We start from the raw sequence: 13,460 nt of genomic DNA on the forward strand, positions 1-13,460 counted from the left end.
TATGCTGCAGCTGGGGTACATCGGCACACGCATGCGCACTAGCTGCCTCTCCACACTTAGACGTGGAGGGGAAATTTGTCTTGGAGATGCTGTCTATGAACAGAAGGAAAAGCTAAAGGAAGCCTGACTTTCTATCCCTCCGAATTATGAAATGCAGCAATGAATTCCATGAGTTTGCTATAACATTAGCGTAGCTAAATGTGCATGAGGGTGTGATGTAGAGGTGCTAGAAATAGCTTGTCACCAGTGGGGCACTAATGGAATACAACAGCCAGTTCTATGATGCCACAAAATGGCAGTATTTTGTGCTATCATTATAGCTTATTAAAAACAGAGCACGAGGTTGTCATGCAGAGGTGCTGCACATAGATTTGCAGTAGTGTGAATAGACAAAAGTACAATAGCCACGTTTAGGATACAACTAGGTACAGTGAGTGTTTGCTAGTATAATGGCTGAGTTTAAAAAAGTTTGAGTGTGCAATGCAGGCAGACGTGCTGCAAATAACGTTCCAATACTGTGAATTGACAAAAGTACAATAGCCACGTTTAGGATACAACTAGGTACAGTGAGTGTTTGCTAGTATAATGGCTGAGTTTAAAAAAGTTTGAGTGTGCAATGCAGGCAGACGTGCTGCAAATAACGTTCCAATACTGTGAATTGACAAAAGTACAATAGCCACGTTTAGGATACAACTAGGTACAGTGAGTGTTTGCTAGTATAATGGCTGAGTTTAAAAAAGTTTGAGTGTGCAATGCAGGCAGACGTGCTGCAAATAACGTTCCAATACTGTGAATAGACAAAAGTAAAATAGCCACGTTTAGGATACAACTAGGTACACTGAGTGTTTGCTAGTATAATGGCTGAGTTTAAAAAAGTTAGAGTGTGCAATGCAGGCAGACGTGCTGCAAATATCGTTCCAATACTGTGAATAGACAAAAGTAAAATAGCCACGTTTAGGATACAACTAGGTACACTGAGTGTTTGCTAGTATAATGGCTGAGTTTAAAAAAGTTAGAGTGTGCAATGCAGGCAGACGTGCTGCAAATAACGTTCCAATACTGTGAATAGACAAAAGTACAATAGCCACGTTTAGGATACAACTAGGTACACTGAGTGTTTGCTACTATAAATGGCTGAGTTTAAAAAAGTTTGAGTGTGCAATGCAGGCAGACGTGCTGCAAATAACGTTCCAATACTGTGAATTGACAAAAGTACAATAGCCACGTTTAGGATACAACTAGGTACAGTGAGTGTTTGCTAGTATAATGGCTGAGTTTAAAAAAGTTTGAGTGTGCAATGCAGGCAGACGTGCTGCAAATAACGTTCCAATACTGTGAATTGACAAAAGTACAATAGCCACGTTTAGGATACAACTAGGTACAGTGAGTGTTTGCTAGTATAATGGCTGAGTTTAAAAAAGTTTGAGTGTGCAATGCAGGCAGACGTGCTGCAAATAACGTTCCAATACTGTGAATTGACAAAAGTACAATAGCCACGTTTAGGATACAACTAGGTACAGTGAGTGTTTGCTAGTATAATGGCTGAGTTTAAAAAAGTTAGAGTGTGCAATGCAGGCAGACGTGCTGCAAATAACGTTCCAATACTGTGAATAGACAAAAGTACAATAGCCACGTTTAGGATACAACTAGGTACACTGAGTGTTTGCTACTATAAATGGCTGAGTTTAAAAAAGTTTGAGTGTGCAATGCAGGCAGACGTGCTGCAAATAACGTTCCAATACTGTGAATTGACAAAAGTACAATAGCCACGTTTAGGATACAACTAGGTACACTGAGTGTTTGCTAGTATAATGGCTGAGTTTAAAAAAGTTAGAGTGTGCAATGCAGGCAGACGTGCTGCAAATAACGTTCCAATACTGTGAATTGACAAAAGTACAATAGCCACGTTTAGGATACAACTAGGTACACTGAGTGTTTGCTACTATAAATGGCTGAGTTTAAAAAAGTTTGAGTGTGCAATGCAGGCAGACGTGCTGCAAATAACGTTCCAATACTGTGAATTGACAAAAGTACAATAGCCACGTTTAGGATACAACTAGGTACACTGAGTGTTTGCTAGTATAATGGCTGAGTTTAAAAAAGTTAGAGTGTGCAATGCAGGCAGACGTGCTGCAAATATCGTTCCAATACTGTGAATAGACAAAAGTACAATAGCCACGTTTAGGATACAACTAGGTACACTGAGTGTTTGCTAGTATAATGGCTTAGTAACAATGAGTTGTAGTGTGCAATGCAGGCAGACGTGCTCTGCAAATGTCTTTGCACTAGTGGGACTATAGCAAAGTCCAATAGCCACGTTTAGGATGCCACTAGGTACACTGAGTGTTTGCTAGTAAAATTGCTTAGTTTAAAAAAGTTGGAGTGTGCAATGCAGGCAGATGTGCTCTGCTAATATCTTTGCACTAGTGGGACTATAGCAAAGTCCAATAGCCACGTATAGGATGCCACTAGGTACACTGAGTGTTTGCTAGTATAATGGCTTAGTTAAAATGAGTTTGAGTGTGCAATGCAGGCAGACGCGCTATGCAAATGTCTTTGCACTAGTGGGACTATAGCAAAGTCCAATAGCCACGTATAGGATGCCACTAGGTACACTGAGTGTTTGCTAGTATAATGGCTTGGTTTTAATGAGTTGGAGTGTGCAATGCAGGCAGACGCGCTCTGCAAATGTCTTTGCACTAGTGGGACTATAGCAAAGTCCAATAGCCACGTATAGGATGCCACTAGGTACACTGAGTGTTTGCTAGTATAATGGCTTGGTTAGAATGAGTTGTAGTGTGCAATGCAGGCAGATGTGCTCTGCTAATGTCTTTGCACTAGTGGGACTATAGCAAAGTCCAATAGCCACGTATAGGATGCCACTAGGTACACTGAGTGTTTGCTAGTATAATGGCTGAGTTTAAAAAAGTTAGAGTGTGCAATGCAGGCAGACGTGCTGCAAATATCGTTCCAATACTGTGAATAGACAAAAGTACAATAGCCACGTTTAGGATACAACTAGGTACACTGAGTGTTTGCTACTATAAATGGCTGAGTTTAAAAAAGTTTGAGTGTGCAATGCAGGCAGACGTGCTGCAAATAACGTTCCAATACTGTGAATTGACAAAAGTACAATAGCCACGTTTAGGATACAACTAGGTACACTGAGTGTTTGCTACTATAAATGGCTGAGTTTAAAAAAGTTAGAGTGTGCAATGCAGGCAGACGTGCTGCAAATATCGTTCCAATACTGTGAATAGACAAAAGTACAATAGCCACGTTTAGGATACAACTAGGTACACTGAGTGTTTGCTAGTATAATGGCTTAGTAACAATGAGTTGTAGTGTGCAATGCAGGCAGACGTGCTCTGCAAATGTCTTTGCACTAGTGGGACTATAGCAAAGTCCAATAGCCACGTTTAGGATGCCACTAGGTACACTGAGTGTTTGCTAGTAAAATTGCTTAGTTTAAAAAAGTTGGAGTGTGCAATGCAGGCAGATGTGCTCTGCTAATATCTTTGCACTAGTGGGACTATAGCAAAGTCCAATAGCCACGTATAGGATGCCACTAGGTACACTGAGTGTTTGCTAGTATAATGGCTTAGTTAAAATGAGTTTGAGTGTGCAATGCAGGCAGACGCGCTGTGCAAATGTCTTTGCACTAGTGGGACTATAGCAAAGTCCAATAGCCACGTATAGGATGCCACTAGGTACACTGAGTGTTTGCTAGTATAATGGCTTGGTTTTAATGAGTTGGAGTGTGCAATGCAGGCAGACGCGCTCTGCAAATGTCTTTGCACTAGTGGGACTATAGCAAAGTCCAATAGCCACGTATAGGATGCCACTAGGTACACTGAGTGTTTGCTAGTATAATGGCTTGGTTAGAATGAGTTGTAGTGTGCAATGCAGGCAGATGTGCTCTGCTAATGTCTTTGCACTAGTGGGACTATAGCAAAGTCCAATAGCCACGTATAGGATGCCACTAGGTACACTGAGTGTTTGCTAGTATAATGGCTTAGTTAAAATGAGTTTGAGTGTGCAATGCAGGCAGACGCGCTATGCAAATGTCTTTGCACTAGTGGGACTATAGCAAAGTCCAATAGCCACGTATAGGATGCCACTAGGTACACTGAGTGTTTGCTAGTATAATGGCTTGGTTAGAATGAGTTGTAGTGTGCAATGCAGGCAGATGTGCTCTGCTAATGTCTTTGCACTAGTGGGACTATAGCAAAGTCCAATAGCCACGTATAGGATGCCACTAGGTACACTGAGTGTTTGCTAGTATAATGGCTTAGTTAAAATGAGTTTGAGTGTGCAATGCCGGCAGACGCGCTATGCAAATGTCTTTGCACTAGTGGGACTATAGCAAAGTCCAATAGCCACGTATAGGATGCCACTAGGTACACTGAGTGTTTGCTAGTATAATGGCTTGGTTTTAATGAGTTGGAGTGTGCAATGCAGGCAGACGCGCTCTGCAAATGTCTTTGCACTAGTGGGACTATAGCAAAGTCCAATAGCCACGTATAGGATGCCACTAGGTACACTGAGTGTTTGCTAGTATAATGGCTTGGTTAGAATGAGTTGTAGTGTGCAATGCAGGCAGACGCGCTCTGCAAATGTCTTTGCACTAGTGGGACTATAGCAAAGTCCAATAGCCACGTATAGGATGCCACTAGGTACACTGAGTGTTTGCTAGTATAATGGCTTAGTTATCAGTTGGAGTGTGCAGAGGACAAGAGGGTACAGTGGCAGGATTGTGGTGCTCTGGGTAGAGGAATGGAAGCCTGCCTTTCTATTCCCTCCTAATGGTGAAATGCAGGTAGGAAATCCCTGACCTGGGCTACACAGACGCTGTTGCTGTTTGCAGGACCTGTCACCTATGGCTCTCTGACCCTGCCGGTTGGAGCCCTTAAAAGGACTGCTATAAAGTGCTCTCCCTAAGCTGTCTAACGCTGTGTATGCAGCGCATACAGCTGTATCGGCTATAGGACTCAGGAAGACGGAGCTGCGACAGTGATGTCTGACACCAAAGACGCAGAAGGCAGATAATGGCGTCCGTGAAGAAAATGTCCGGTTTTATAATGCAGGGACATGTGACATGCAGATCCTATCACACATGCCGTTGCTTCTCTGGCTCAAAGTCCACTTAGCTGTGTGTGTGTCTGGGATTGGCTGACATGCTGGCCCGCCCCACAAGACGCGCGCGCTTAGGGAAGGAAGACAAGAAAAAAAAAAAAAAAAAATGGCGATCGCCATTATAGAAACAGCAGTGATCTGAAGGCGCTGTTCACGCACACTATACACTGAAATGTGATAATAGTTTGATTCACAGAGTGACTTACACTATTACAGCAGAAACCAAGCTATGATTTAGCTGTTTTTTGGCTGCTAGAACCGTTCTCGAACGTTTCTAGAACTACCGAGCTTTTGCAAAAAGCTCGAGTTCTAGTTCGATCTAGAACATGCCCCAAAATCACTCGAGCCGCGAACTGGAGAACCACGAACCACGAACCGCGCTCAACTCTACACATGACCTGTCTATATGTGTATGTGTGAGCTAATATATACTGTCAGGGGGAGGGCTTTCTGTTGCCTGGAGATTTATCGGGCTGCCAATAGCAACCAATCACAGCTTAGCTTCTGTTTTGCTACAGTTAATTAATCTGAGCTCTGATTGGTTAATATAGGCAACAATTTAATAATTACATTTCTATCTATTTGTTTAGTGGTTTTTGTGTGCAGAATACATTTTTGTTAATACATTCTATTTTGTTAACAGCAGTTATTAACCCGGGCGAGGCCGGGTAGTACAGCTAATATATATATATAAATATATATATACATATATTATATATATATATATATATATATATATATATATTTATTACTAGAAGGTGGCCCGATTCTACGCATCGGGCATTCTAGAATTTACGTATTGTGTAGTTCATGTATGATTTTTGTTATATATATATAGATGTTGTTGTGTGTAGTTACCAAGTGTTTGTGTAGGGCGCTGTACATGTTCTGGGTGTTGTCTGGGTGTGGCGGGGGGTGAGAGCGGTGTTGTATGTGTGTTGCGTGTGTTGCGTTGTTTGTGGAGCGCTGTGTGTCTCTAGCGTTGTGTCTGTGTGTGTTGCGCGGTTTGTGTGGGTGTGGTGTGTTTTGGGGGGAGGTATGTTTTGTGCAATGTGTGTTTCGTGCGGTATGTGCGTATATTTATGTATGCCCCAGTGTTTGTGTGTTGGGTGTTGTGTGTGTGTGCGGCGTTGTCTCTGTGTGTGGGTGTCTGTGTATGGCGGTGTTTGTGGTTCCCAGTGTGTGTGTGTGGTGTGTTGTGTGTGTGTGTGTTGGGGGGAGGTGTGCACCTCCCATCGTGCTCCATCCCCCATGCTGCGCACCCCCCATCGTGCCCCATCCCCCATGCTGCGCACCCCCATCGTGCTCCATCCCCCATGCTGCCCACCCCCATCGTGCTCCATCCCCTATGCTGCGCATTCCCCATCGTGCTCCATCCCCCATGCTGCGCACCCCCCATCGTGCGCCATCCCCCATGCTGCGCACTCCCCATCGTGCTCCATCCCCCATGCTGCGCACTCCCCATCGTGCTCCATCCTCCATGCTGCGCACTCCCCATCATGCTCCATCCCCCATGAGGCGCACTCCCCATCGTGCTACATCCCCCATGCTGCGCACTCCCCATCGTGCTATATCCCCCATGCTGCGCACCCCCCATCGTGCTCCATCCGCCATGCTGCGCACTCCCCATCGTGCTACATCCCCCATGCTGCGCACTCCCCATCGTGCTACATCCCCCATGCTGCGCACTCCCCATCATGCTACATCCCCCATGCTGCGCACTCCCCATCGTGCTACATCCCCCATGCTGCGCACCCCCCATCGTGCTACATCCCCCATCGTGCTACATCCCCCATGCTATAATAGTTCTCCTATTATACTCAGAGAGGAGTATAATAGGAGGACTATAATAGGAGGAGTAATCCTGGGGGGAGAGGTGTATAATGCCGGCTCCCTGCACATGTGTACCGGGAGCCGGTGTACGCTGGTAACTATGATACACATCGGGTAACTAAGGGACCTTAGTTACCCGATGTGTATAATGGTTACCAGCGTTCACGGGCTCCGTCAAGATCCCAGCATCGCAAGGTTATGTCTGGCGCTGCTGGGATCGTGACGGAGCCGGTGTACACTGGTAACTATGATACACATCGGGTAACTAAGGGACCTTAGTTACCCGATGTGTATAATGGTTACCAGCGATCACCGGCTCCGTCACGATCCCAGCATCGCAAGGGTATGTCTGGCGCTGCTGGGATCCTGACGGAGCCGGTGTACACTGGTAACTATGATACACATCGGGTAACCAAGGGACCTTAGTTACCCAATGTGTATAATGGTTACCAGCGTTCACCGGCTCCGTCACGATCCCAGCAGCGCAAGGTTATGTCTGGCAATGCGTGCGGAGGGCCGGGGCGAGCAGCCAATCCATGCGGAGGGCGGGGCCAGGCCGAGGCGAGCGACCAATCCGTGGGGGGCGGAGGCGAGGCGAGCGGCCAATCCGTGCGGGGGGGGCGGGGCGATGGCGAGCCCAGCGGCCAATCAGCTTTGTGTCACCGTAAGGACACAATTTTGGAGCAAGACAGACAGACAGACAGACAGACAGACAGAATAAGGCAATTATATATATAGATATACACACACATATGTACAGTACAGACCAAACTTTTGGACACACCTTCTCATTCAAAGAGTTTTCTTTATTTTCATGACTCTAAAAATTGTAGACATCACACATTGAAGACATCAAAACTATGAATTAAAACATGTGGAATAAAATACTTAAAAAAGTGTGAAACAACTGAAAATATGTCTTATATTCTAGGTTCTTCAAAGTAGCCACCTTTTGCTTTGATTACTGCTTTGCACACTCTTGGCATTCTCTTGATGAGCTTCAAGAGGTAGCCACCGGAAATAGTTTTCCAACAGTCTTGAAGGAGTTCCCAGAGATGCTTAGCACTTGTTGGCACTTTTGCCTTCACTCTGCGGTCCAGCTCACCCCCAAACCATCTCGATTGGGTTCAGGTCTGGTGACTGTGGAGACCAGGTCATCTGGCGTAGCATACTATCACTCTCCTTCTTAGTCAAATACCTCTTACACAGCCACACAGCCTGGAGGTGTGTTTGGGGTCATTGTCCTGTTGAAAAATAAATGATGGTCCAACTAAACGCAAACCGGATGGAATAGCACGCCGCTGCAAGATGCTGTGGTAGCCATGGTGGTTTCGTATGCCTTCAATTTTGAATAAATCCTCAACAGTGTCACCTGAAAAGCACCCCCACACCATCACACCTCCTCCTCCATGCTTCACGGTGGGAACCAGGCATGTAGAGTCCATCTGTTCACCTTTTCTACAAAGACATGGTGGTTGGATCCACAGATCTCAAATTTGGAGTCATCAGACCAAAGCACATATTTCCACTGGTCTAATGTCCATTCCTTGTGTTCTTAGCCCAAACAAGTCTCTTCTGATTGTTGCCTGTCCTTAGCAGTGGTTTCCTAGCAGCTATTTTACCATGAAGGCCTGCTGCACAAAGTCTCCTCTTAACGGTTGTTCTAGAGATGAGAAGGTGTGTCCAAAAGTTTGGTCTGTATTGTATATATATATGGCCCAATACCAACGCCTGCAGTACCCCACTGCTAAAAGTGATTTAATCAGAATTTGCTCTTTAAAAATCATTCTTTATTTACTATCCATTTTCCCTACAGAATTGGAACATTGCTATAATACAGTATATTCAAATAATATCTTCTTGATTCTGTAAACATATATGTTATGGGGTCCCATGATTTCTATGTATACCCCTGGCTTAGTTATAGGAAAAAGAAGATGATTTTTAATGGCCAACATTCTGATAGACTCACAGCAGTGAGGTATTACAGGGGTCGCTATTGGGCTCTCTTCTGTAGTGTACACCTTGTTGAGGTCTTACACAATTAGAATACAACTTAATTATTTGCAAATGATACCAAGCTTTATAAGGTAATAAAAGCAGAGGAGAATATTTTAATTTTTCAGCAATTTAGGGAAGCTTTAGCTCTGTTAATTATAATTAAACTTAATTATTTGCAGATAATACCAATTCTTTAAATTTTGTTCAGGTATTTACTAATTAATGCCCCAAACGTTTAATTTTTATGATTTAGTTTCTGAACTTACATCACAAGTAATGTCTGATATATCCACATTTACCACAAAAGGATTTAATAATGAAATAAAATACGGTAATATAATCAAATAAACAATTAAAAATGAAAATATACAACCCTGAACATTTTCTTAGCTGCAAAAATATGCGTTGCTAGATTACAGTAGTTACAGCTAATTCAGTTCCAAAGGTTACAGTTGTTATATGGACCATGAATTGAGCTTTGGCAATATTAGTGATGAGCACATTTTTTGAAATTCAGATTCTCCATTTTCAGCAACTTCATAAAATAGTTACATAACTATAAGACACACCATATCAATATTGAAGGACTCAGCAAATGATGGATTATATAAATTAATGAATCCTTACTTCTATTTGGGTTCTTATTTTTGAAGTCTTTTTCCTCCTATTTCCTTTGTTTCGCATTCTGTTTTTTTATGTATCTCGTATAAATATAACAGAAAACTGACGATTATGTAATAATTCTGTACCTTGGTTTGTTGTTTATGTATTTTTGCTGATCCTGTCCAAATGTAAAAAGTACACTACACAATTCTTGGAAGTAATACATAGTATGTCAATTTGATATATTGACTTTGTGGATAATATTTTACAACAAGGACGACATTTCACCTTTTTCTAACTAAATATTCCATTCCTAACCTATGTAGAAAAGGTGACAAACACATGGGATAGTCACAGCCCAAATACTCATTTTGTTGACAGCTATCTCCTCCAATGGGTTCCACCTGGCACCACCACTGGTCAGTCCACTGAAGGCTGTAAAACAATCACTGATCTCGGGGAGACCAGCTAGAGGAAACACTACCGGCAGCCAACGAGGGTGCTCAACTTAGTGAAATCCTAAGTGCATTGCCCCCTGGGAAGTATGCAAATCAAAAAAGGTCCGTGGAGCCTCTGTTAGAAGTCTCGACAGAAAATAGCCAGATACACCTCCAGGAAGGACCCAGGCAAGGAGTGGCTCTTTTTAAGGAAACCCCCATAACCACCATATTAAGTGGCCCTTGTAGTCAATATCCAACTTTTTGATGAGTTTAAAGATATGACAAGGAAAATACCAAGGCCAGGTATCCATCCACAGACAGCTGTTTCAGAGTATTGCCCCTCATCGGTGTGGAGTAGGATTCTGGCTAGGTGGGAGCAATGCCTAGTAGACCAGCAAGACAAAACAATCACTGATCTCGGGCAGACCAGCCAGAAAAAACACTGCCGGCAGCCAGCAAAGGCGCTAAACACAGTGATATCCTAGGTGCATTGCCCCCTGGGAAGTATGCAAATGTAAAAAGGTCCATGGAGCCTCTGTTAGGAGTCTCGACACAGAGAATAGCCAGATATTCCTCCGGGAAGGACCCAGCCAAGGAGTAGCTCTTTTTAAAGGATTTCACAGACCTTTTTTGATTTGCACTGAAGGCTGTGGCATTCCAGTGGACTGGCACAACTCCATACTTTTGGTAGTGCTAGGTATTATGCTCCTTTCACATTGCATTTCAGTGGCTCCATCGGGACATACGTCCGAAATCCCGCCCCTCCCCCCACAAAATGTGTTTCGGGCATATGCGCCGACAGGGCCATTGAGTATAATGGAGGAGACAGAGCAAGCATGTGCTCTGTCTTGCACCCTTTTCGGGTGTATACGCTTTTTGCAGGCGGACACTCGAACGTAGTCTGCTACGTCTGGGCATCCGCCTGCAGAAAGCGTATACACACACTATTCGGAACTAATGCGCGAGTATTAGACAGTACTCATTATGAGTGTAACGAGTACGAATAGTTAGGTACTCAACTAATACGCGAGTGTTAAGCGGGCTTTACACGCTACGATATCATTAATGTTTTATCGTCGGGGTCACGTCGTTAGTGACGCACATCCGGCGTCATTAACTATATTGCAGCGTGCATACAAATCAGAGTGAAGAGGGGGTTAATGCCGCGCATGAGCCAAAATGAAGATGTAGCACGTTGATGTTATAAACGTATTCTTTTATTCCATCGGTCTACGCGTTTCGAGGATACACCTCTTCTTCAGGACTAGTGCAACAACATAGTTACTATGTTGATGCACTAGTCCTGAAGAAGAGGTGTATCCTCGAAACGCGTAGACCGATGGAATAAAAGAATACGTTTATAACATCAACGTGCTACATCTTCATTTTGGCTGATGCGCGGCATTAACCCCCTCTTCACTCTGATTTGTATGCACATCCTTGTGGGGCTGCAGCAGACGCATTCATCCTATGCTCTATCAGTGGTTGTGACTATCTCACAACCTTTTCAGGTGAGTGTATTTTTCCTGATCTACCTCACTGATCTGTTGGTATTACACTATCAGGGCTCCTTATTTTTCAGTTTATATTGCAGCGTGTGACACTTGTGTGCGACCTAAAACGATCACAAAAGCGGACAAAATTGTTTGCCTCGGAGAGGTCGTCCTAAAAAAAAAATCGTTTACCTCTCATTAGCGATGTTGTTTCTCGTTCCTGCGGCAGCACACGTCGCTGTGTGTGACACTGCAGGAGCAAGGAACATCTCCTTACCTGCCCCCACCGGCTATGCGGAAGGAAGGAGGTGGGCGGGATGTTACGTCTTGCTCATATCCGCCCATCCGTTTCTATTGGACGCCTGCCATGTGACGTCGCTGTGACGCCGAACGACCCGCTCCCTTAGAAAGGAGGTGGATTGCCGGCCAGAGCAACGTCGCAGAGCAGGTAAGCCGTGTGACGGGGGAGCGCGATTTTGTGCGCGACAGGCAGCGATATGCCCGTGTCGCACAACCGATGGGGGTGGGTACGCACGCTAGCGATATCGGTACCAATATCGCTAGCGTGTAAAGCCCCCTTTAGACAGTACTCATTATGAGTATAGCGAGTACGAATAGTTAGGTACTCGGTCAACTCTAATTACTACTCATGAGTCATGATCAAATCTGCCTAAAATTAAAATTCGAAAAAAAAGATAAAATAATCAGAATTCAGTAGATAACGCAATTTGATTCACATCGAGGTTATCTGATGTAAATTGAAGGTTCAATATTATACTGTACGTGCTATTTCGCTGAATTTACACAAAGTGAAACATAAAAAAAACTTTTTTGTAAAAATTCAATTTGTACTGATGAAATTCACTCAGATCCGTCACCGTTACCATCCATGGTGATGTACAATTTACTACAAATGAATAATTGAGTTAACCAATAATGGTCAACATGGCAATGCAAATAATGGATCCATGCCCATAGAAGCTTATATTGTAATGGGATTATAGGATAAAGCATCCATTCCTAACCTTATTATCAAGGAGGAACATTTGAAAGACTTTTGCACTCACAGGCAACACCCATTGAAAGGAGCTTAGAGTAGAAATGGATAAAGCTTTTCATGCTTTTATGTTTTGGCAGAGACTTGTCGTCTCTCATTTTGCCAGCGGTATTTAGGCAGGGCAATATAATATTTTCATCTCTACTTGAAGAAAAAACAAAAAACTTTCACATGTTAAAGGAGCCACATAGTGAAAAAAAAGCATGGTTGGAAATCACCAAGAGAAATTATGGGGCCAATTCATGACATTTTTTATGCCAGAATTCTGGTGTAAAAACGTATGGAAAGTTGAAAAATGTTGGTATAGTATCCTCAGATAATGCAAAATCGAATGCTATATATTTGAAACATTTTTTCCTAGAAACATTACTGATGAATATTGTTATAAGATGGAAGATCGTCTGGAACATGAACTCAATTTTTTTGTGTGACAGATTTATACGGAAACAAGAAAAAATGTTTACTTCTCATTAAACTATTTACGACCAACAATTTACCTATACTTCCTTGGTTGTGTCCCTGACTTTGGTGCAGGCTCACGCGCTGAGCCTGCCCCTTTCCCCACACATGTCAGCTGATCTGATCAGTAGACGTGTAGCTAACAGGTGCAGATGGATCAGAGATCCACCCATGCCTGTTAAAGGGAACCTTTCAGGTGCATTATGCACCCAGAACCACAAGCTGTTCTCAGTACATATTTCTAATCCCTGCCTAACTCTTCCAGCATTCAGTAGCATAGATAAAGATATCTTTAGAAAAAGAATTTCTAAAGATCCTTTTTGATATGCTAATGAGCGGAGGCACGCAGGGACTAGTCACAAGAGCATTATTTCTTCTGACTAGTCCACCTTGTAATCATGTTAGTACGCCTACAGGGGCGTGCTAATATTTTATTCA

This window comes from Anomaloglossus baeobatrachus, chromosome 9, assembly GCF_048569485.1.
Source record: "Anomaloglossus baeobatrachus isolate aAnoBae1 chromosome 9, aAnoBae1.hap1, whole genome shotgun sequence".
Classification (NCBI taxonomy): domain Eukaryota; kingdom Metazoa; phylum Chordata; class Amphibia; order Anura; family Aromobatidae; genus Anomaloglossus; species Anomaloglossus baeobatrachus.